Source organism: Corvus brachyrhynchos, unplaced genomic scaffold (assembly GCF_000691975.1).
Source record: "Corvus brachyrhynchos isolate BGI_N302 unplaced genomic scaffold, ASM69197v1 scaffold1, whole genome shotgun sequence".
Lineage (NCBI taxonomy): Eukaryota > Metazoa > Chordata > Aves > Passeriformes > Corvidae > Corvus > Corvus brachyrhynchos.
Genome location: NW_008237222.1, coordinates 1,785,225 through 1,809,322, shown reverse-complemented (window position 1 = coordinate 1,809,322; position 24,098 = coordinate 1,785,225). Strand labels below are relative to the sequence as shown.

The 24,098-nt window shown below is 36.0% G+C and overlaps 1 protein-coding gene across 9 annotated transcripts in view; it reads right to left on the bottom strand.

Moving 5' to 3' along the window:
* FLRT2 (fibronectin leucine rich transmembrane protein 2) overlaps positions 1-24,098 on the bottom strand; it is a 63,230-nt gene that overhangs the window by 20,890 nt on the left and 18,242 nt on the right. The gene's annotated exons all lie outside the window — the stretch shown is intronic.

Below are 24,098 nucleotides of genomic sequence, written 5' to 3'. Positions count from 1 at the left end.
ATTTGAGATGGAAATTAGATATGGTGCCATCCAGTAATGTATCTGATCACTAAAAAGTATTGAAACAGCTCAAATTCTGCAATTTGAAATTCTGAATAGTTGCTAATCACCATAAATATAATGTTAAACCTAAACTGACCAAGTAATGTATTCTCAAGCAATTGTTTTTTCCTCCTGAGCATTCCAAATGTAACAAAAAGTTCTTTTCCAGTCTATTCTGCTTTTAAAGCCATGAGGTTTTAAGGCAAGTACGAAAATAAAATGGTAAAATGATGATGCAAAAATGTGCTTCCAGGGCTAAGTTCTGGTTCCTGAAATAGCAATGTTCTGCTTTAGCTTTAGAGGACTGGAAACTTTATAGACTGAAGTAGTGACTGCAGAAAGAACTGAAATATATAATCATGTTTTGGATTCTTTTCTTCAATGACCTCTGCACCTTTCCTATAGAGAAAAACCCAAGCTGCAGTGTCTGTATATAGAATTGTATTGCCTTGAAACTCAGACTGTTTTGGATCTAGTGTTTGAGTTAGAACACACCTGTAATTTTTATTTCTCTAATTTTTGTATAAATGTATTTCTTTTTTCTATTCCATTTGTATTCTTTGAATGATATAAACAGGATCTTTGCTCTCAGCGAAACTTTGGTGAAAGAGGTCATCCAATCAGCTGCTATATAAAGTCTATATGAAGTCTGTGAACTTTCTAGGTAATGTCATTTTCTTTTTGACTGCTGGGAAGGTCGTCAAACCCAATCCTTTGAAAGAAGACTGGCTCACCATCCACTTTACCTCCTTTGAGGTAAGATATTTAGAGAGATCCTCATCTTCCACTAACATATAGAATCCATAACTTTGCTTGTGTTTCAGTGTAAGGAGAGTTTAGAAAAAATATCTCCCTTTCTAAATTAGACACCACAAAAAAATTTCAGAATAAATATAGTGATAAAAAGAAACAAAAGCAGAGGATAACTGTATCTTTTCTTCTTCTGATCCTGTGTCTGATTTCCTTCTATCACCACCCATAACACATCGACACCCATTCTGATCAATCCCTTTCCCCTGTCTATGGATGAACACTCCAAAAGCTTTCACTCCTCTCTGCCTTTGTTAATCTGAGTAATTACAATCACAATTTTTAAAGCCTATTTTCTAAGCAATCTATTTTTTTTATTTATTTATCTAAAGATAAATAAATAAAATCCAGAGATGGTCTCTTGACAGCTGTGGTACTGGCACTTAGTAAACTCTTGGTAACAGCAAACAAGGATTGTTTATTTTCTTCTCTAAAAAAAATGAAGTTACAAATTTGTGGTCCCAGAAGATTATTTTCTTTCCATGTTGTATTTGCTAAGCCTCTCTCTCAGGGAGTCAGGTCAGCTTTTGCATCAGTTACTGCAGGACATAGTAAACATCATCTCAGAGTGTTAACAAAGCCATGAGAGTTCAAACACTGCTTTATTCCTACAACATAATTATACCCCGGGAACTGTTTGGCACAGTCATACATGTCATTGTACACATCATTATTCACCTTCTCATCATCCTTTCTAATCCAGACTAGGACAGTAGTGTCCAGCCATCAGTCATTAGAATGGGCTATGAGTATGGTGAAAAATGAGGTGGCAATGTAAAGCTACTCCTTAAGAGCAGTTAGAGTCCAAAACGGCGTGAAGATGAGGCAATGTGCATGCGATGACTTCTCTTTCCTGATGGCAAGTCTTTGACTAAATACTGAGCCAGGAGCAGTCAGGCATGTTTCTAAAAGGGGAGATTGGCAAGACTAGTGTCACTCCACTGACAGAAGAAAACTCCACTCTTCATTCTCTCTTCTTGGTGGACACTGATTTTTTCTGTGTCAAGCTCTTAGAATGAAAACTACCTTACAGTCAGAAGCAGTAGATAATGACAGGATGGAAAATGACAACATCCTTCTAATTTATGGCAAGTAGAATACCCCTGCACCTCTAAATGGTGCTGTTTAATTGATGAAGTAATTAATTTTTCTTGGAAATGCTGTGGTGGCCTGGACAGCCCTTAGCATTTACATTTGCAATCCTTATCCTCATACCTATAATCACAAAGTCTTGCATCTCAGGGAAGACAAGCTTAAGTACTTCTGGACCCACTGGTTCAAGGAGATGATGCCATAAAAGACATGCTATATGTCTTAAGATTCACAGTAAAATCAGGTTGCAAGTCAGAACCTATAATCAGACATAGCACCAGTGGATGTGCTTCTTAAACTCAATATGAGCATTAAGTAAATATGACTGATTAATTCAATTATCCTACCTGGCTTCCCACTTAAATATTTATGACAACTCTATCTCTCCTGAACATAATAAAAGGTAAAATGAAGCGAAGCACCTAAAAACAGCATTCTCCATCAAGTTGCGTGGATAGGATGTCCCAGATATCTCACTACAAAGGTAACAAAAATTAACAAGATGAAGTGTTCTCTGCTGCTTGTGTTCAACAGGCAAAGAAACAGGGTTTGGAGCAGTACCACAGACTTCATTTAGCCAGTATCCTCATAGAAATAGGGGACATTTTCCTTTCCTGACACTTTTTTTTGAAATTTTTAAGGTTTTAGATTTTCTTTCTCAAAATAAAGAATCAGAAAGTTGGGCCTCATATGGTCATGTGCTAGCTTTTTGAAGGCTTTTTTTTTTTTTTTTGCTCATACCAGCTACAGTCAGTTATATTCACCCTAGCACTCATTTTCTCATGCCAGTTTGGGGTTTGGAAGCTCTGTCCTGGACCAGCAGCACTTACTGTGCTTCTGACCAGATGGCTGTCAGCAGGAGTCAAGCTAGTTCCCTGGTTCATTTGTGTTATGGCAAGGTGGGCCTGGAACTGACCTCCTGGGTCACAGAGCCCAGACTCCTGCTCTCGCAGGCAAACCTGTCACTGGAAGGCCATATCTTGGCTAGGACCTGATATACGGTTTGTTCTTCCTGCTGCGAATCCCTCCCTGTTTTCTCTGGGGAGATAAGAGTTTGTGCTTCAGCTGCTTTTGTTCCCAGGGTTAGCTAGTGATCCCTTGCAAAGTCACGGCATGACAAGCATCATTAGCCTCCTCCTGAATTCCAAAAAGCTTTTTTATTTTTTAGTTTAGATTGAGAAATTGAGACACTGGGCTGCTGTTTTGGGTTCAGCTGTGAATGGCATACAGACCTGTGGTAAACATACATACTGAGGAAACTGCTCTGGCACAGCTTTTGAGCAGCTCAGACTTTTCCAAGAAATGCAGGATAAGACCCAATATATGGGATATAAGAGTAAGGCCAAGGGCTTTAGGATCACACATAAGTGTGTGATTTAGTACACATAATTGTACTAGTTTGGGCAGTTATTCTGAGCTTCCTTCAGGATGCCTTCTTGCCCCCTTGAAGCAGACCAGAATGAGTACAACTCAAAGTGTGTCCTAAGTCTGCCTTGGCCTTTGGGGTTGGTGTTGTGACTCTACAAAAGACAATGCTAGATCTTCTGCTGAGTTAAATAAGTTTGCTTAAGGGTTGCAAAGAGAGACTGGAGCACAAGTAAAATTAAAAGTTACAAGTTCCTCTCAGTCTCTCAGTCTGCATTCAATCAATGAAACCACATGTCCTCTCTGCTCTGTCACACGGCTTTGAAGACATGGCCCTTAATGGCCTGAGGTTTGACTGTTCCACCTTTGTTATTTTGGTTTGTTTTTTCCTTTTAGCCTTTACTCCCAACCTCAGACAGTCATTCAAAGCAAGTAGAGGGAAGAAGACTGGTGTCCCAGTGGGGAACTCAATTTAATGAAAGCACTTGCAGAAATTATTTTGTTTCTTGAAAGCATGTAAATGGACAGTATGATTTACAAGGATATAGGGAAACAAGCACACAACTTCCCCTGATGTTGTGGTTAAGACAGCTTGAAAACTATAGTGCTGTGTGACAGAACAGCACAAACATACACTGCAGAAAGACAAGGCAACTATTCAAATCCATCTTTGTTTTAAGCGCCAACTATTAAAATGACCATGCTGGTTTTACCTTGTTCTCTGACAGTGGGTGACAAAAAGTTTTTTAAATGCTGAAAAGTTGCAAGTCTGTCTTTTTCTGAATTGCAGAGGGAATTTGTCTTCTTGGGTTTTGAATGAAAAATGCATAGTGAAAGCCGGAAGGAATAGTCGCACATACTATGTCAAATATGCACAGAAGAAAGAAAAAGAAATATAAACCTGGAATATTGAGACTCATATGGATTAATTACAGCATGATTATACAGCATGCAGGTTTTAATGTGGCCTGAATGAGACATGATAGAATTCATGGCAGTTATTTTACTACATGAGCAAAAAAAAATTAACCTCACGTTGCTAATGCTGGAGATTACCCCAATCCCTTGATTCAACAATATCATGTGGACAGCTCTGTGCCAAAGTTAAATAACCTTTCTGTCTTTCACCACTTCTTGCAACTCTTTTTACTATTCATAGGATTGAATGAGCCATCTTAGTCCTCGCATGGAGAAAAAATGGCAATAGCAAAAAAATCACCTCTTTTTCTGTTCCTGGTGTGCTCTTGATTCAAATATTATGATTTTCTAAAATACATTTATTATTTGGGATTTTACAATAAAGTCTTCTGCAAATTACAGCTATGAGAAGGCTTATTATTGCAAGTGTCATTAATTGTTGTTGCTCACATTAGTCACTTGGAGAGCTTTTGAGTTCATGCTCAAAGCTCAGAATTCCTAGGATTGATTTTCTGGTGGAAATGGTCATAGAAAGCTATGTAAGACAAACTCAAGACGATAACTCACTGTTAAAGTCCTTCTCAAGACTCATGTAAATGTGCTCAAAAAGCAAGGAAAAAAGGAATGCAAATGTATCTCTCCCATTTTCAGGAATTTCTGCTTCCAGGGCCAAATTCTCCTTTGATGAAAATGGCCATTTTTAGTGGCTTGTCTGGCTGTGAACATACTGTATAACACTTTCACACTTTAAACTGAAGTCTGACTGAGGTTGACATGGACATTTGAAGAAATCAATAAAAAGGGGATGTATAATTCTTAGCACCTGAAAAAGGTTCTTTTTTTTCTTTTCTTTTTAGGTTTGTTTCTAAATGTATCTAAGATTTGTGGAGAAATATTTATTTTTTAAAACTGATGCCACAATGTGATAATGAAGTTTGAGAATGTGAATGTTCTTCGTCTTAAAAAAAAAAAAACCAAATAAAAAATCCCTTCACTGTAACTTTCTTCCCCATGTCAAATGCTAATATGTCATCATAACATCTATCATCTGTATGCTTTCTCAACAAAATTAATATTGATGTTGTTAGTAGAGTGCTAAAAAGTCTTTACTGTGAGTTATTTTATTGCTTAGTTTTGAATATTCAAATTCTATAATGCTCTATTTCCTATATTCTATATTTTTGAGGTAGGTTTATTTGCACTAGGCTGCAAGACTATATTCTTTATTTCAAGAGAAGCCAGAAATTATTAAAATTGGTAAAAGAAGGTGGTCAATAGGAAATGTATAATTTTGAGAAAATACTACAAAATCATAGTCACGGATTCCCTTCCCATGTATGAAGTTTCATGGCTCTGATTCTATTCTACTGCCTTTGAAGTCAATGGAAAATTTCCCATTAGTTTCAGTAGACCCTTTGTTTTATTTTTAGAAGTATTTTTTAAAGTTTCCCATTTCGAAGTTCCCGTGATTTAACCTTGGTTGTGACCTTGAGAGAATTTTTATGCCCATGAACAGAGAGAATTGCCGAAGTCAATGAGCCTGGAGGGCTGGACCAAATATCATCCCTTCTAGTGCTATATTCTGTTAACTGCCTAGAATGCCAACCACTTGACTTGATTTCTCCATCCCACTTTATAATTCCAAATATGTATCCACGCAGCTTATGCAATAGTTATACAGCTAAGAATGGCAGCTCAGTAGAAAACCACAGCTAATACTTTGTGAAATGACAAGGACATAAAACTGCAAGAGAGTAGTTGCAGTATGTTAGGGAAAAAAAACCAAAAAGGCAATTTTCTCCAAGTTTCTTGGGACTATTCTGAATGACATTTAGTGTAATAGGCTTGAGAGAAATATTTTCAAGAAAGTAGCTGAAAATTTGTTTTACATAAATTCAGTTGATTCAGGCAAGCAATTATTGCTGCATCAAGGGATTTTTTAAAGACCTGAATAATAAACAAGATAATGGGCTCTATCAGTTTCTTGGGATATTTAAGGGTTTAATTCACTTTTCAAAATGAAAATTTATCCTAGTTTCATCTGGTGATGCGGTGCACCATCATGCACTGTGTAAAATCTCACAGTCATGGTTTGATTTATCAGAAGCAGAGATAAAAACACCACTGCATATTAACAACAGTCTTGCTAATGAATGTCAGCCAAAACTTTAACTCATTCCAGGCATTGCTGTATTTTACTTTTATCCTCACATATTTCTAAAAAAATCGATATCCCCTCCACCTCCTCCATCTTGATGAAGCTCTCATTGCTACCAGTGTAATGCCAAGGAAGAACCATGTACTGGATGTTCTTTTCCCTATTCTGTAACAATGACCTAGGTTCACACACACACATCTATATTTCCACCTTCTCATTCCCTTTTTCTCTACTACACATTTGTTCTACATTCTTCCTCCCTCACCTCTGCTCTCCCCAGCGTGAAGCATAATCCACTCCAGGAGGTTTCTGTGGATTTCAGCAAGCGTGGACGGGCTTCTGACTGATATTCTCTCCCTCCCGTGACTTACATAAATTAAATGGCATTTGGATTTCTGAAAGAACTGTATTTGGTTGGAAAGTGAATACTTGCTTTATTCTTAATTTTTCAAAACAGGATTTCTAAGGGGTTTTTTTATCCCTCTTAAATACCAAAGTAATTGTGTCTCAGCAGCTCCAAGTTCCCCTTAGATTTGTGAGCTGAACATTTTGTTTCCTTTAGTGTGCTGATATCTTTCCAAAACAGCATCAATGAAAAAAGCATAGGAAATAAATCCATATCTCTTGAAAGAGGTCTTCTTTGCTAAATACATGGATTTAAGGATGTCCAGGCTCTACCCACAGGAGATAGCAAGAGCATTTAACACTTACAGTAAATGTACATCTGAGCTAAATTACTTTTCACCTCTCAAGTATAGTAGAAACATTAAGTAATGATGCTCCAGTACAAATGAAAACCAGCAAATACATAATCAAGAATAAATGAAATTAGAAAACCTATAAAACCCCTGACATGCAACTAGGCCAGTTTAAAACATTTGCTCTGACTTGATTTCGTCTGTAAGTACAATAATATCTAGCAGATACCTCCCTGCTGAAGGCCAAATGTGCAAAGGTTCTCTTGATGTACTGATTTTAATGAAACATGTATTTAAATGTTTCTTTAAAATTAAATGTCTAGGTTTGGGGAGGCTACGTATCAAAGGAGGACTGGATACCCGGGAAGTAAGCACCACATAACTCAATATATTTGTTTGTAATGAGTTGAACAAAGACATCACTAAACTTACTATTAAACATTGCTAAGTGATAATTTACTGGAAAAGGATTGCAGATGGTGAGTTCAGGAATCAGGAATGAAAAAGTAGTGAAGGACTTAAAAAAGCATGGAAAGAGCAGCGTGTCATGAAATATCTATTATGGTTACAAGTAAAATATCTGCAGGTAGACTTCCTTCCATAATTAGGACCAATGTAAAAATGCATAAAACAGAGAAAAATTGTATTGGTTACAAGTAAAATATCTGCAGGTAGACTTCCCTTCCATAATTAGGACCAACGTAAAAATGCATAAAACAGAGAAAAATTGTACGTCAATAAGGTCTCAAAAAAGAATAGACAAATTCTACAGAAAAGCAGGATAAACTTGTGATAAGAGTCCTGATTATCTAGTATGTTACTACCTACACAGGTTTGAAGAGATTAAATTTCTTGATTGCATTATATTTGTTTCATAGGCTTTGATTATCTCCTATTGTATATATTTGCCCTTCTGTTGAAGTGAAAAATTCAGGGTTTGGGACATTTTCTACTGCTGGACAAGAGTCGTGAAGGGGAGAAGGAATGGATGCACCTTGTCCTCTTTTTCTTAGCACTCTTCTGTGTTCCTTGGAGCAGCACGGTCTCCCAAGTGCACACAAAACAAGAACGAAAGAAATGCTTTCAGTTAAATCTATTGTCAGGTTTGGGCTTTAACCCATTTTCTCACTCCCACTTACATTTGTAGAGAAGGCATTATTATCCTTCCTAGTGTGGGTAGTATTCTACTTCCTATGCTCATGTGGGGGACCACATGGGGAGTTTCCTTTAATAAATTCACAAGTAAGAAGTTGCTCTGACTTGTGGATCCCGTATTACTTGTGTTGCCAGAACTGTTTTGACTTTTCATCTTAAAATGGGCTTTAAAACTTATTTTCTGGCCTGTAACTTATAATAGTAAGCAAAACACCAATATGAATAGTTGCAAGGCTCCTTCTGGTATTTTTCTACCAATATTAAGATACCAGTGCAGAATCAATACTCTCCTCACACCTCTACTGGACATAATGCTGCCACAAAGGCTTTGTAAATCCCTGGATCTCACATGACCTATGCCCTGATATCTCTGCTCTACTATACCTGTTGCTTTAAGGTAACTCTGGTCCTTGCAAAATTTAGAGTCACTTGATATTTCCCTAATTCCTTCCAGCTGGTAGCAGCTTCTGCACAGCTACTTGCCATCTGAGTGCAATCATAAGCAGATGCCCAGTGATTGTCTCTGGTAAATGCTTGGCTCTGGCCTATCTGACCCCCAGGGTAACCCACTTTTTTTGTGGCCAGGCTAGTGACAGGGTTGTCAAGTGTGACTAAACAGCACTACTTATTCTACTTTGTTCTGCCCGAGAAAAGCTGGACTGCAAGACAAGTTCAGAACATACGTCTACAGGGGAAAAAATAAGTGCATGGAAAATCATTGGAGCATTGCTAGAGCCATGCAGGAACTCCTACCTCACTTGCTTCACTGACAGTGTGAGCAGAACAGGATGTGGACATAGGTCAGATGGTGGAGTTTATAGGGAGGGCTCCAGTGTGTCTCCAGTCCCAGTGATGAGCACACCTGCCTCCTCTTGGACTAATGGGGAGGAAAGCACGTATGTCTGTGGAGGCTCTGGCCTTTATCCCCACCTCAACTGTCATAATCACTGTTAAAAGTGAAGAATGTTCTCAGAACATTACCAGCAGCTTCAGACAGATTAGAAGAGATGTGTACTTTGTCTGATAACACTGATTATACAAGAAAAGAGAACAGAAATTACAATGCTTAACACTTTGTATTACAACCAAATCAGAAATTGAAATGTTTGGGAAAAAGTCACAGGGCTATCTCTTGACTAAAATCAGATGTCTGCTGTAAATAAGACAGATACGAAAGTTTCTGAAAGAGAGCTCACTCTAATCCTTCGTAAAGGAATTGCTAGCCAACTTAAATATAGAATTTGCGATTAGCTACAACTATAATTATTGAGTCAAAACCCAGATGGGAATACTAGACGTGAAAAATCAAATTCTGTAGTTACATTGATTAAAAATATAGAGATAACTAATGTTAGGACTACATTTAAATACTTGCTTGAATATTTTAATAACATTCCCCATTTTCAAGCATATAATCCTAATAATGTTCACATGTAAGTGTTTTCTAAATGGAAAATTATTATACCTACCATTTAGAGACCATGATTACACAAAGAAAAAGAGATCTTAACGCAGGAAGAACTGTCAGAAGTTAATGAAGCTTAGAGGTATGGCAGGCAAGCTCTGAGTGAGATCAGGAAGCTTTTCATACTAAGCGCTGTTAGCAGTGTGTGCATCACAGAGACACTTGATTTACATGCTCTTTTACATTTAAAAGCCTATTATAAACATGAACAATTCACCAAAAGTTTTTGTAGGGTAGATAAATACTATAGAAAAACTAGGTGAAGCAGAAAACTGGAGAGCTGTATTTTGCAGATTTTGAGCAACCACAGGATTTCTAATAGGATTTTAGACCCTTACTTGACTGGTATATACTTTTCATCAGTGCATATTTTCTCGTGAAAAGTCCTGAATCGATGACATTAAAAAGTTTTGTACTGCATTGCTGTAATTAAATTTTTAATTGTAATTTGGATTTGAGTACTATTCAGACATGGCTGATATTTTCAGTGCTCATGCAAACCAGCTACTGCTACTGATCTGGGACGAGGGAACTCTGAGGGCTGACTTCAATCAGTCTCACAATTTTTCATGGAGAGGACAGATAATCAACCATTGCACCTCCACTTGGCCAAGTTCCCATCAACCACTCGGGCTCCCTGGAGCCAGAAAGGTAGTGAAAGTGCATCTGGATTTACACACATGTGGACTAATAGATATTCTTCTGAGCATGTGTTCTGACAAAAATGTGCCACAGTCGTATTCATGTGGCCTAGGTCAAGTCTCATAGTTACCAATAGTTTTAACTATCTGGTAAATCTGGAAAAAATTACTAAGGCTGAGGTAAGATGCTTTGGAAAATATCAAGAGTTCCATTTTTCATTACTATTAGAGAACAAAATGTATTTTAAAATTTTAAAAATCAACATAATTCTCATTTTCACATGAGTTTTTCGAGGTACAAACAGAAAATAATCAGGATTTAGAGCTAGGATAGTTCAGATTTGCCCCAAAGCAGTAAGGGTCAAATGCAATTAGCCCTAGGTTCCACATCAAAGTCAGACAGATCTATAAGAGTTTCTGCATGACCTGTTCCTACCTTCAGCCTGTAGAAGTTTAGATTGGAAAGAATGTCCTGAAAATAACACAGATTATAGACATGGTATTAGATTAATATAATTATGAGGAATTATTTAGTTGAAAACTTTGAAAATAGACTACAATATCCCTCAAACTTTGGCATATTATTTCAAATTAATCTCAGCTGGACCCAGCAACTGTTACCAGCTGATGGCAGTTCTGTGTGAAATAAGGAATTAGATTCCAGTGCAGTTACCACTGGGTACAGCCAAAACCACAATTCCCATTTGGAGTAACTGGGTCCTTGTGAGGCAAAAAAACCCCCGAATAATAATAGAGATGAAACTCTCCAGTTATTCACTAGAAGGTCCCTCTGAGTTAAGGTGAGGGGCAGAATGAGATGATGTGTATGTGTGAAAGGAAGATGAAAGCACGGCTCATACTTCCGTAGCACCTGTGCTGTATTTCTGCTTTGAATGGAGACATTCACTGTTTGAGACTTTCAGTCTGATAAACCAACAACCACAACAACTAATAATTGAAAAAGTTGAGACTAAATCTTTTTTACTCACTGAAATGACAAGGTGGCACCACATGTAGGCATCTTAGTATTATCTAAGAGTATATCTACTCTGTATTTAAATGAGAAGTAATTTAAATGGCATTATTCTTAACCTTCTTAGTATGGTATCAAAAAAAGTTGATCACACTCATATACCCTTCACCAAAAAAAGAAGGGAAAAAATTTCTCTATGCTGAACACTGATTTATTCATGACCACCATTAATATTAATGAGAGACTCTTGCTAAATCCCCAAGCCCTGCAGTAGACACCTACACTTAATAATTTAGGAAAGAACTGAAAAGATGGTGGAATAAGACCTAACAAATAGGAAAAAAACCGCAGCATAAATTAAACAGTAACAGGAATTGCAACAGGGGACAGCAAAAACTGCAGAAATTTGTAGTTTGCAGAGGAATGGGGTTGCTGGATTCTAACAGGGTCCTGAAGAGGTAAAAATAGAGCTGGTATGAAGAGGAGTGACAGAAGTCCAAGAAGCTTAGGAAGCTCAGTAGCCTATCATCACCTCCAGAAATAGTGACATATGCCTCCATGATGGTGCAGGTTGGAAGATAATGGTATTATTTTCCAGGGATGAATCAAAGTGATACTTTCTGTTTGTGTATTGTTTTGTTAGTTGGTAATTAGCTTCATGGGAAGAAATTTATCTGTCCTTGCTTCAGCAAAGGCAACAAGGAGGAAGATATATATGAACTCTATGCTTTTCCAAGCAAACAAAACTCAAAATAATGCTTTAAACCAGATGAGCTCTTGTACAGCTGGCTGTATATTAAACACAATTTTGCAGCATAGAAGTTCATTCTTTCAGTTTTCCTCTGTCTCATCACACTGAAAGTACACTGAAAGAAAATGAGACACATTCAAGGGTGAATGTGTCAGTTTTGGCAATCTAAGCTGTTGTACCTTTTAACAACCTCTGTTCTCTTATCCCACATCTTGTAAGTTAAATCCCATATCAAATCAAACCCCATACACACAAGTAGAATTTGATGTAAACAGAAAGCTAGATTTGATGGAATTATACCAAGAATACTTTTGGGCCAAACTGCATGTAATAGAATTTCTGCCAGTGAAGGTGGTCACAGGAGAATCTAATAAACTTTTTTATTACGTTATCACCTTTGGATTTAACTAAAGACAAACAAATGCCAGGAGGTATCATTTCCATGCCATGAGGGCCTGCAAAAATATAGATTTTAAATTAAATAGCTGTTTGAAAGGCAGAAAAAAAGCTGAATTTAGAGCAGACTGACCCAGTGTAGCTGAGGATCTCTTGTATGTGGTGTGAGAAAACATCCTTTATACCTGGAAGACCTTTGCTGCAGAACAGGGTACTTAGGCAGGGCAGGCAAAATTACTAAAGATTTCATCTACCATGTGTTCTAGGAAAAGGCCAACTACTTAAGGAGTTGAACAGGAAGAATTAAATGCAAGTATTAATTTAACATGTAAGAGACTTCTCCCAGTTGTAATTCTCACTGTGATTCTATGTTAAAGAACTCAGATTTGGTTAATATTTGTGTGATTTGGTGAGCTTTTGCGTGATGCCTGTTTCCAAATATGTTCAAAACTCTTTTGCACTCATTCAAATCACTAATCACAGTTTGTTTCTACTTCACTTCCTCTGTAGTGAAGTTCAGAAATTTATCTACACCTTGTAAATTGAGACTGCAAACCCTTTTTCCCTCTTGCAAATCAAGAAGCCTTTGTTAACTGGGTGTCCATTCTGTCTTCTTATTTTGCATTCCATCATATCTATGGTTAGATTGCCTCTTTATGAACAAAGAAAATATCTTAAAAAAATTTAAAAGGCCAGGTTTCACAGTAACAGATGTACTCTAAAAGTTGCATAACATTAAAGAGAGAAGAATTGTGATTTATGATATGATTGGTATAGTGAAAGGCGTTATAGTCACCAAAACAAAGCAAGGACACTATTGGAACAGCTGAGTGCTTCTCCCTCTCCCCCTTTTCCCTCCTTCTCACTCTTCTATTATTGAAATTAATACATTGATGTGGTCAGAGTTTTTGAGGAATTTCTGAAGGTCAACATTTTAAATATACAGAATCTAATTTTTCTTTCACTTATAGATTAAAAGTAAAGAGCTGTCATCATTCTTGTCATCATTTTGAAATAGCAGTGAGAGTTCTAAGGAAAATCTGAAGTCTGTGTTCTGAAATTTGTCTGTAAGAGATACACTTTATGGGTGTATGTATGTATATGTACCTTTTCCTGTGAAGTTTTTTCTCTTCCTTCTAAATATGATACAGAATTACCCAGAGAAATGGTATCAAAAGGGTTAAAGGCACAATCTTAATGCTGTTCTACACTGATGTCAGCAATTTACGACAGGATGGTGGATTCCAGTGCCAGAAGCTGTGGCACAGGAGAGAATGTTATTTTAACAGCATGATTCTCTATGAAAGCCTGTCATCTTCTGTTCTTGAACCTTTGTTAATGTACTGAGGCGACATGCCCAGATAGAAAAGGAATGTTTTTCAGCTGTTATGTGGTGGCTATTAATATAGATACTGCTATACAATAAATATGATGCCACTGCTTGCCATCATTTTAAATTGACAAAGACGTAGGAATCTCTTGGAACGCTGTGTTTCTAAAGGGCCACAACCTTCATTCCTTATTCAGATGAAACTCTTAATAACCTAGCTCACAAGAAACTTTCCTTTTAAGAATTTTAAGCCCTTGAGACCATCTGGGCACAAATACCATGCTGTGTCAGGCCACATTCACTGTGATTGACAGGGTGTAATGCAACACAAGTTTGAATTTTTCTGCATTGCTGCTCTCACACTCCTTAATATTTGCTTAGCACGCCTGACAATATCACAGTCAGATCCAGCACATGCTCAGTAGCAGGAAAGAGCTGAAATTCTGAACATTATGACTGATTAACAATTTTGTCTGATTAACAGCCCTGACAATTCACAGTGGATGAATAAAAAATTTAGTTTTTAAGTCTTCCCAAAATTTCCTTTCTTTCTGTTATCACTTTCCCAAATCACCCAGCTGTACCACAAAGATATATGTACATATTTTTCAAAACAAAATAAGTTTTTATTAATAATAAGAGAATAAAATATTAGAATAAAAAAGACAAACTTTCAGTCTACTAAGGAATGTTTTATATATGGCATTTTACCAGTTGCTCACCATTTTCTTTTGGCTAACAAGTTCTTGCAACATCATAGCCAATGACTATAGAGATAATTCTTCAAGACCTACCCACATGCCCTTCTAGGCAAATTATCAACAATGCATGTTCCTGAAAAGATAATTCTGTGTACCCGACTCATCAAGAAAAGAATGTGAGTCACCAAGATGAGCAGATGCACCTAAGTTGCCTGAGCCAATTAGGTCACCTAAGCAAATGTGGCACTTCAAGGCATCAGGTCACACAAAATTAGCTTGGTGATCTGAGAGAGCAAGAAATTTCTGCGGAACCAGTGGAATTTACAAAAATAATCTACAGAGAAGTAAATCTCTGTATTTGAATTTCCTGTATGTCTGTAAAAATAAGACACTTCTTTAATGTTAAATCAAAGTAACTGTTAATACTTTTTATACCAACATTAAAATGTAACATGCATATATATATTAGTGCTCATATTTGAAATACAGTGGCACAAAACTGGTTGTTTTACCTGTTCATACCTACTTGTACATAATTCCTGCTCAGAAAGTTTACCACCTACCTTTCACGTACCTTTTTGCCTCCACTTACCCTGATCTGTTTTTCTGCCAAAAATACCAGAAAATGCAGAAGCATAGCATTATTTCTGTTATACATTAAAAAAAGAGAAAATGCAAAGGAAGAGGGTGGAATCTAAACCCAAATTTCTAACTGCATTACTGCTGGAAACAAAAATCAAAGATTTACAAGATCTCAGCAGAGGAAGTAGCTAATTACAGAAATAGGTGATCTACTAGTCAGAGAACAGAACTGCGATTTGTACAAGCACATGCTGTAGAACTAGAGGAGGCATCCTGGGTCAGTGAATCCAATTCCCTGCTATCATAAATAATCATGTCATACAATCCCATTCATCTCATTTGAGCTCCATCTTAAAACCCTTTATATGAATTTGCAGAATAAATGCATTCATAGCTAGTTTATATTCATTTGTTCTTGGGTAACCTTGTCCTTTAGCAAAAATAACTCATCTTCCTCTTGCCCCCCATTTATTTATAGAAGGCAATCATACTTTTCTCAGCTATTATTTTGCTAGGCTAAATCCAGCTCTTTCAGTCCCCTCTTGTAAAACAAATTCTTCATTCCTTTAGTTATCAAAGAAGCTGGTCGATGTACCTGCTCCAGTTCATTCTTGATTTTTTTTAATACTCTCTACAATGTTCCAAATAGTTTTAACCCTTCCTATTACCAGTGATCAAAATTTCATTACCTACTGGAGATACTTTCTTTTCCTTCCTTCCTTCCTTCCTTCCTTCCTTCCTTCCTTCCTTCCTTCCTTCCTGCTACCTTTCTGGGATTCTTGCAAGTTCTTCTGGATGAAAAAATCTCACTTTGGGTATTTTCTAGGAGTCCATCTAGATTAAATCATTGCAGTCTATATTTTCGCTGTTGTGCCATGATAATAAGTTATTATAATATTACTATTGTTTCAGACTAATCCTACATTGTCAAAAATTGCTAGTTTTATTACAATAACTTCATTATTCATTAAAGCAAATGAGAAGCCAAAAATGCTGCATAGGCTGAAAAATATAAACAGAAATTTATGCTGCATAGATAATATCATGTGCAAAAAATCTTTGTAAAATGTAGCTCAGTAACATAGCCTGGTATCTTAGATATACGCAGATTAATCAGAACTAACCTGGCAATTAAATGCTGGAAAGGCACAGGGTATTAGACAAAATGAGAAGATTAATGTTAAAAAACAGATGAAACAGAAGATAGTACAGCTTCTTCAACAATATTATATATGGCAAGATTCTGAGTAGAAAAAGAATTGTTTGATATGGCAAATATATGCTATACATCCCAAAAGAGAAAAAGGGCCAGACTAGTCAAAAGACAGACTAGACAAAAGCATCACCAGAGGCTTCAGAAACTCCTGAAGACTAAAACACTAGAGAGCCTAAATACTTATTGTTCACATTTGTAAACAGGTTTCTGAGCTTCTGCCTAGCTCCTGAATGATTAACTGCTGTCTTGTTCACTCCCATACAAAGGCACATGGAATCATACTTTTTTTCCTACTTAAGAATGTCTTGTTATTTATATAAATAGCTTGTACTTATTCTGACCATATATTCTGCAGCACTTAGTTCAGCCGGATAGCTCCTAACTATAGAGAATACAATCCCTTGAGTAAGTAGTTGAATTCCAGACCCTTGATCTGATCTAAGGAAAAAGATACTTAAGAATATTTTCCTTATCTACCTAATAGCTTTTCCCTTCTGAGCTAAATATTTCTATTTTGTGAATATCTCCTTACAATAGCAACAAATTATATTGTGAAAAATGCATGTTTCCTTGTAGTGGAAAAATAAATAAAAGCGATAAAACGAGAAAAATCTCTCTCTTGCTGTTTACTTAAATTTTGAAGAATTTGAGATACCTAGATTATTATGGAACATTTTATAAAAAGGCCATCTTTCACTACATCATCTTTAAGTGTTTTAGAGACAAAAGATGATTCACTGACACAGCTTTGAATGAAATTTCTGGGATTGGTCAGAATTTTTAACCAGCTAGGACCAAAGGTTAAATTACTTGACCAAGTAAGCTCAGTGAGTCAGAAGCGGAGTCAGAAGGAATAAGACCCAGGAGTGAAATTTCATCTTTTTGAGGCCAATATAATTTTCCTAACATTTTCTGCTTAGCCAGGATTTCACTTCAGTTTCTATAATATGCTTCTGCCTCCTCTAATCACTAAAGCACAATGGCTCTAAGTGGCTCTACAGTTACTAAATTTTGAAACTCTTCAGTTACTAAATTTTTAAAGGCTGTTTTGTTGGTGGTGCTGGTGATATTTTTTGCCCTCTCGTGTACTTGATTTCACATGATTTAACAAAAGTGCACATCAATCATTATTTCAGTAATATAAGCTTAGGCAAGTAGCTTGATTTAAAATTTACTGACACTATAATCCCTTAAATAGTTACAGCATAGCATTAACTTATTATAGAGAATGACTGTGTAATACAAAAATTGAATAAAGTAAACCATAAATAAAATTTCTGAAGAAAGACAGATCTCATGTCAGGCTATTTGCACCAAAAAACATGATGGTAATATACAATATTTATGGACTTGATCTAGAAACACTTTAGCAGCTTTTGTTTATATGTATGGGACTAACAATGGTAACATTTTCTGTCATAAATATTTGGAAACTGTGAAACAAAGAAAATAAAATAAAACTCTGGTTATTTTGATCAGTCTGGAGAATTTCGCATAGCCCAGCAAATTAAATATTTCTTCTTTCAGCAGCCAAAAAGCTATTGAGACATTTTCTTAAAATAAGTATATATCTATTTTTTAGATCATTACTATACTTGATAAGCTTATCACAAAAATTTGTAAATACCAAATTGGTTGTAGTCTTTTTTCAGCAACACTCAAAAATTAGTGAAAGCTTAGCTTTGACACCTTCAATACTTTCTTGAAAATCCTAATTTTCTGATGATAGTGATTGTCCAGAATTTTCCTCAATATGCTTGAGAAATATTTGAAATTGAAGAAGGGATGCTTTGATTTAATACTTGTATTTTTAACCAATTCAGATGGGCATATTATCCAAGGCAATTTTACCAATAACATTCAATCTGGACAGCTACTGTTCTCACATTACTGAGATAATGTTACTGCCATTAATAATCTCAAAGAGCCTCAGAGTTTGGAGGCATTGCGTAGAGCCTCAGATGACTGCATAAAGGTCATCATTTTAATAGTCATAACATTAAAAATACTGGAAACTCCATACACTTGGCTTAGTTCTCCAGTGTGTTTACCTTCTAAAAGACAGAAATTATTGTGACAGGAAGAACATTTGCAGGGAACATAACACTATAAAAATGACACTCTAGTGCAAGCTAAGCTTATAATAATATAAATATTGGTGTTATTAATGCCACCTAAAGTATCCACTTAAAGTATCCAAATACAAAATATACCTATCTTGTGTGCAATGCCAACAAGGTATTGCTTCTATTGCAAAATTTCATTTTAAACTGATTTATTGCACTGATGTCCATCAGAAAGGGAAAGGAGATTGAGGAGATGCACAATGGGAGTAAGAGAGGGCCAGGAAAATAAAGAAGACCGAAATACACTCAGAGTTAATAACATAAGTTACATAGTATCTTTCTACAGATTTCCACTGTGTGTGATTTCAACTACCAGCTGCACTGTAGGTACTTCTACGTGACTGTGTTTTCCTGACGTGAACAGAAATTTAGACATTTTTAAGGGTTTAGCAACTAAGGCCTAAGGATATAATATCTGTAATATATACATAACAGATCTTATGAACAGGTGCCTGGATAAAAACTCCTCCAGTGTTCAACTGATTCTTACTATTATTTCAGTGCCTTGTCTTCTCAATTACTAACCCATGGCTCCAATTGAAGACAAGGCATAGTCAGTGCATTCTCTGTCAAAGGAGAAGATATGAATCCTATGATATGGCTCAACTCTGATCAATCATTTTTTGCTATTCCATATCACCAAACTTGGTTAATTAATTTATCTTGAGTAACGAGAAGGTTTCCTTATGCCAGCTGTGCCTGCTCCATCACTGCATACATATTTTCAACACTGATACATCAGTGCTGTGTCAAAGCTAATTCCATTTGTGCCTAGAAATGAGACTTACACAATTTCTTGGAGACTATGTATTAATTTCTGCTTTTAGAAAAATATCCCAGTATTCTGCTTATTGAGACAAAGGCTAAAAGAGTAAAGACAGCATTCCAGCTAGTGGGACAAGTACAATGATTTTCAGTTTGTCAAAAAACGCTCAGCATTTCTCACTATTTTTTTGATTGACCTGGAAACAAACATGTTTCAGAAAGGCAGTTCTTTAGGTCTGTGAAGAATTCAAGCCTGAATGTTGCAAGTATACATGGAAAACACATATAGATGTATTGGATCCTGGTTTTACAAACTTTCTGTAGATCATTTAGGTACAAACTAATTTTTACACCGTTTTGATAAAAAATGCTAAGATGCAGTACTGAACCTGAATCATACTCAAATTCTATGCATTAGCTTAATTCCAGGTACCCATATAATAACTTTTTCTCTCCCTTTGGGATGCATTCTTGTCTCAGTGCCCATGTTCCACTAAGACAAGAAGAAAAGGAATACATCCTTTTCCAGGTGGCTTGTAGGACTTTACAGTAGAGTTAAACCTAGCAATCACATCTCAAGCTATGTGGCCATTTCTTGGATGGATGCTCCTTTGCATGACAGGGAAAGCATAAAAACATCATACACATAATAAAAGTTTTAACAACTACTCAGAGAAGTGCTTGATTAACCATAAGAGACATGGAAAGGGTAGTCAGAAGAAGTTACCCCAGTCCTTTGAAGTCAGGGGGAATTATTTCTATTGATTTTGCTGAAGGCCTAACCATCACCTAAGTCTTTGACTCCAGGAACTTTAGTCACTTATATTAAAGCAGAGAATCTTAGCTATTTCGGTGTTACTAAGCCACACAAATACCTAAAAAAGGGTTACATCCAAATTATTCAATTACCTGTCACAATGGGATGATATTAAATTTCAGAGGTTTATGCAGCTCAAAGTTGTGTTTAGGACACCAAATAAGTAATTCTGAATCACTTGAGATATGTTGTTCCACTGAATCAAAAAGTTTTATTTGAAATTTATTTACATATTTCTAAAATTCTCAGCCAATTCTGAACATAGTATGGGAAAAAAAACTTATGACTGTGTTAAATTTAAGAGGAATGGATTCTTCATTAATATTTTATGTTCTCTTTAATTTTTGTTACTCTGGAAAGGTAATCAGATCAGATCATCTAGTTGACTGTTCATTCTTCTGTTGAAGTCCTGAACTAGCATAACTAATCATAGAAAATTACATCAGTACAGACCAGCTGAGGAGCAGAGCTGCATGTTCAGATCACAGAGTATATATTCTATATACTGAATATCGAATCGGTAACTGGATGCAACATTTCTGCCCACTGAAGCTCACCCAGTATGATATTGCAGTATTTTCTCTTCAGGAAACACTTGAGAACAAAAATTTCATATATATATGAGAAATTGCTAGGATAAACTGCATATTACAAAAATTATTCCCACATTCTTTATTAGGCAAATTAGTTTAGGAAGTTTTAGCACAGAGACAAATTGTGCAAACCAAGATGTTGGGGACATGCATAAAAGCTTTCCCTTGAAATAAATCCTAATTCTTCCCATGTCTCTAGAAGGAAACTGGTTTTGACAGACTGTATTTTGCCCCTATTTCATTTAAATATTCATATCAACATTTACCAAGGGAGATTGGTCTTTGTTTTAATTCTCATTGCATGCCAGACAACCTGCTGCCTATTCTCATTACTTTTTTTACTTTTTGCTGTTGTTTTGTGGATTTTGCAGGCAATATTGCTACAATTTAAATTTTTTTTTTTTAAAAGTCACCATGAGAAAACTTGATCTCCAGAAAGAGCTTTTACTTCAAACTGTCTCAGATTTATATTTTAGGCCATACTACGTTGTGAAATTAAATTTTTCTCACTCAGAAACATAAAAATATGTTGGTGGTTCTTCTTGGTCCTTCCAATGGAGATAATTGAAAGAAACTTCCACTGAAAGAAATATATTTAAGTATATTGGAGACCTTGCAAAATGGTCATCATGTTCAAAAGCTATTGACTTTGACTGGAATTGAAAGAATGCAGAATTCTGAAGGACGGTGGAAAGGAGACTGCTTCACAAATTTATTTTTGATCAAACTGGAACTAGAAGGAGCCAATGTCATGTGTAGCACGACATAGAGGCCTGTACTTAACAGGAATAATATCTTAGTCACTTTTGGGAGAGAGTGGGAAGGTAGGGGAGAAAGCTAAAAAACTTCAATTGTTTTAGCATGAAATGAGTGCAGTACAGCTGCATGATTCTTAAGCTTTGGGGGAAAATAAAGCAATCATAGATACTGTTGAGTAAATAGTGGTTTTAAGTAAGTAATTTTTAATCAAGTAATGTGGAGTCAATTGTCCCAGGAGCAATACTCGTTATGCACTGAGATACTAGTGAGAAAGTATTCCTGACTTACATGGCTACAATGGAGAGCAAAGCTGCTAGAAGTCAGCCATTGCTGCCTGGAGATATCTGTAAAAACTGATATATGCGTAAGTTGCAGTCATGGTCTCTATGGTACAGTGTTCTTCAGATATTTGCTGTACTTTATGGAGAGCATTACAATGTCCTTCCCCTATTTGTTCCAAATTCACTTCTTTATGTAGAAAATCCAGGTATTTCGAAGCTGCAGCTTCATTAGGAGTAATCTGATTATAGTAGCATTTTTAATGCTTGTACTTGGGCTGGAAGCAGACAATTGTTTTGCTGGGTTTATTTTTATTATTCTCCCAGGCCCCACACATTTATGTAGCAAACTGGCAAGATATACTAAGCACATGTATGACTTTCTCTACAGGATGGCATGCTAATCCTCAAAATAAAGCAAGTAGCTCTGTTCAAACAGTGTGAAAATTTTGCTGTTTGTGGAATGTCTTTTTTTTTTAAGTTTATATTAAAAAGTAGAGGATTCTTTAACATTTCCCTATACTTAGTATTTTTAATAAAAATCTAACACACTTTTAAAAATGAATTTTTTAAAACATACCCTTTGGACTAAATATAGTGCTTTTGATTCTGTTTTCAAAAGTGTTGTGGATTTTTGCAATTGCTTTTTAAACTACTATGGATATAGGCAGCATGCACAAAAAGGCAGATCACTCTAGTTTCCCAATTGATTTATCAATGTACTGATATCTACACATGGACTCATAAACAACCAGCACTCTCTACTTTACTTCAGTCATTTCACAAAGGTCTGTACACGCACCGTGTTTCTGACTATTTACAGCCCTAAATATGTTTTGCCGTGACACTGTCAATTGGTCTGATATAAGGATGCTCATCTGCTTTCTGCTTTATCCTATAGGTGAAGATTTGAAAAAAGGAGTAAGTCTCTTCATTTTCATTTATGTAGATGTAAAGTAATTCCATATTTTAGAAGAATAAACCTATATTTATACTGAAGAAAAATCTCTGGTGAAAGTATGACCAGTCACATTTTAATTTTTGCTATTTCAGGTTTTACAGTTCCTTTTCCCTTACCGGTAATGATACATCATGAGAAGACAAACACTGGAAAATTATCAGAAATATTCCCCTCTATTTAAGACCAGTAATATGAGATATGGTATTATTTATTTCACATTATTTTATATGCAACATTGCAATGCATATAAGGGAAAGGTTCCCCAAATGACTGTCGGCAATTATAGAACACAGATACTTATTTATAATAAGGAGAATCTTCCTCCTGTAAATTGCCTGAAAAGCAAGAAATACACTGGGATCATGAATTCAACTTGTGTAATTACCTGGGAGAAAGGAAGAAGAGATTTGTTTCTTGTCATATGGGTTCTAATCTCATTTTCCCACAGCCTAAAATGACAGCTTTGTACTGATGTCTATTAGCAAACCTGTGGGCTCCTTCCCCTCTGATAGGAGATGTTAAAATAGATGGAATCATAGTACCATGAAAATACAACCCTTTAATCTTGGTAGGAAGACCTAGGTTTCAGCACATCTAAGGCTTTAAACATTAGAGGTTACAATAGAAGGGCAAAGTGAGGGAGAGGGAGAGAGCGAGAGAGCAAGGGTGAGAGAGGGATGCTGGATATAACATTTCTAGAAGAACAATCCATTGGGAGTAACTTTTGCAGCGCTGTTATTTGCAGTTGGAATATGCAGGCAATTGGCGTCATTTTGCTAATTACTTATCTAGATTGTGCATACGTATCAAGTCAGTGGAGTTATAAACATAATCGATGCACCCATAAATAATTGTGTGCATAAACCACTGCCCTCAATTTCATAATCAGAAGGGAATGTAAAGATTTTCAGTTCTGACTGACCAAGTCTCATGTTGAGTATTAATATTTCTCTGTATGATATAAAGACCTGTGATACTATTGAACATTGCAGAATATTTTTGTAAAGGCGGCCTTCACTAGAGTTTTACATATTGGCATTAGGTTAATACAGTGATGAGCAGAATGAGATCACATAGAACAGAACGCAGTGTGGCTCATTATTATTCACTTTTGTTTATATCTAGTTGCAAAACATTGTACTAGTTTCTATAAAGGAAACAATGACTAATGAAAGGACACATTTATTCTTAGACATTAACAGCCTCTGAGGTACTACTGAAATTTTTACTGGAAAAAGGTCACTAAATCCTGAATGAAAAACATCACTGGTTACCAGCTAGCAAAGTCTTATTGTAAATTCTGGAGATAAATATTCACTGCAACACAGCAATACTGAATTTTCTCTAGTAACATTACCGCAATTGTCTCGTGCTGTTCATATCTTTCTTAGACAGCACCACCAGAATATGCACAATTAAAAGCATAACTGAAACTTAAAATGTCAACTTGATAGAGGCCTCTGATTATTCTCCCTATTCCTGCAACAGAGAGTTCCTGCAGCAGGA